A 2,099-nucleotide genomic window follows, 5' to 3' on the forward strand; every position below is an offset into this window, starting at 1 on the left:
AGGGAGTATGGGAAGTGAACTTCCTGAGTCTTGACACATCTGAAAATGTGTTTGTTCTCCTCTTACTCAATTTCAGCTGAATTTGGAATTCCAGTTGAAGACTATTTCCCCCAAGTTTGAAGACATTACTGCAGTGTCCTCAGGTGCACTAACCGAAGTGAGCATTGCTAATTGGAAGTGTTGCCAACAGAAAGTCTGTTGCCAGACTAATTGCTCAGCTTTGGAAATGAGCTGTTTTATTATTTGCTTTTCTTTGGCAGCTTTTAGGATCTTGTCTTGATCCAAGGTTTTCTGAAATTTCACATTAATTTACCTAATTGTATACCTTTTTAAAAAAAATTTATTTATTTGGTTACACCGGGTCTTGATGGCGGCACGTGGGCTCCTGAGTTGTGGCAGGAGAGCTCCTTAGTTGTAACATGTGAACTCCCAGTTGCTGGATACACATGGGATCATACTCCTAGGCAAGGGATCAAACCCGGAACCCCTGCATCAGGAGCATCGAGTTTCACAAACTGGACTAGCAGGAAGGTCCATCGCTAGATCTATTTTTTTTTTTTTTTTTTTTTTTGTGGTACGCGGGCCTCTCACTGCTGTGGCCTCTCCAGCCGCGGAGCACAGGCTCTGGACGCGCAGGCTCAGCGGCCATGGCTCACGGGCCCAGCCGCTCCTCGGCGTGTGGGATCTTCCCAGACCGGGGCACGAACCCACGTCCCCTGCATCGGCAGGCGGACTCTCAACCAGTGCGCCACCAGGGAAGCCCCTAGATCTATTTTTATCACAGAAATATCAGCCTTGTTTATTCCCACAAGGCCTCAAAAAATTGAGGCAACAGTCATGCTTTTCCATCCCTACATGAATCTTTAGTAAAAAGCAAACGATTCATTCAATTATGAAGAGAAGCACGAGTATAGATTGTATACCTTTTTATATCTACCGTGCTAGGTACTCTGTAGACCCTTTCAGTTGGAAGACGGCTTTTCTTTGGGTAATTCTCTTGATTTAACCTTTTTCTCCCTTTAACTATTGATATCCAGAATCAACTCCATGATGATTTAATGCTGCAAAAAGTTGTGAGAGGAGGAGACGGGATGGCCTTTGTAGCATTAAAGATGCAGCAACATCTCTCCCCTAGTGAAGGGCTTGGCTCAGTTCCCGTGATGAAGCTCTGGGCTCTTGGCGTGAGTGAGACACGCACTATAGGAAGGAGCAGCCTGTATGTGCAGCCACCTGTCCTTTCCCCCAAATCCACCCCCTCCCCCAACAAGCTTGGATGAGGATGGAAGTTATGAGTCATATTGACCTAGGAGGAGAAATGGTGCGGTCTCCTTCCTTGGGGCTTTGGAGAAGAGCATTCATTCCTTCTTAGCCAGGCACTGTGCTAAGTGCTGGGGACAAATACATAAAAGAGCCTCTTGGTTTCTGCCTCTGAAGAGCTGACAGTCTACTAGGTGTGACTAACAGATACAGAAAGAGCATAGCATGTGATACAGGCCATGATGGGGTGTCGGGGAGACAGTGTAACACTGAAGTCAGCAGTCTGAATCCCAGCTCTGCCGTTCGTTGTCTGGACGACTCTATTATTTCACTTTGCTAATCTTCACTTTCCTCTCTCATGGGGTTGTTGTGAGGATTAAATGAAATAAGGCACGGGAAATGCTCATCTCAGTACCTGGTAAATACTGAGAATAATAATATTGAGAATAACGTGTGCTGCTAGTCTGGAGAAGATGGTGATCAGCTCTTTGCCTGGAGATGAGGAAGAGGGTGGGAGTCAGGGAGGGTTTCATGCAGGAAGGGATCTCCAAGCACTGACACTTCCTTCCTGAGAAAGACCCCCAGGGGCTTCCCTGGCAGTCTGGTGGTTAAGACTTCGCCTTCCAATGCAGGGAGTGCGGGTTTGATCCCTGGTCGGGGAACTAGATCCCACATGCCTCGCGGCCAAAAAACCAAAACACATAAATCAGAAGCAATATTGTAACGAATTCAATAAAGACTAAAAATGGTCCATATCAAAAAAAAAATCTTAAAAAAAAAAAAGGTCCCCAGATAGTATCTTCCCTTGTCCCAGAACTCCAAGGAGTCACATTTTTTTTTTT

At 45.9% G+C, this 2,099-nt stretch overlaps 1 non-coding gene across 1 annotated transcript; it reads right to left on the minus strand.

Annotated features, from left to right (window-relative positions):
• Nucleotides 1-791: 791 nt before the first annotated feature.
• Nucleotides 792-910, minus strand: LOC132512396 (U5 spliceosomal RNA). The gene has a single exon (XR_009538125.1). It is a non-coding gene; the product is annotated as a U5 spliceosomal RNA (small nuclear RNA).
• Between the last annotated feature and the right edge of the window lie 1,189 nt (nucleotides 911-2,099).

The sequence above is a fragment of the Lagenorhynchus albirostris genome, chromosome 20 (assembly GCF_949774975.1).
Source record: "Lagenorhynchus albirostris chromosome 20, mLagAlb1.1, whole genome shotgun sequence".
In the NCBI taxonomy this organism is placed as follows: Eukaryota; Metazoa; Chordata; class Mammalia; order Artiodactyla; family Delphinidae; genus Lagenorhynchus; species Lagenorhynchus albirostris.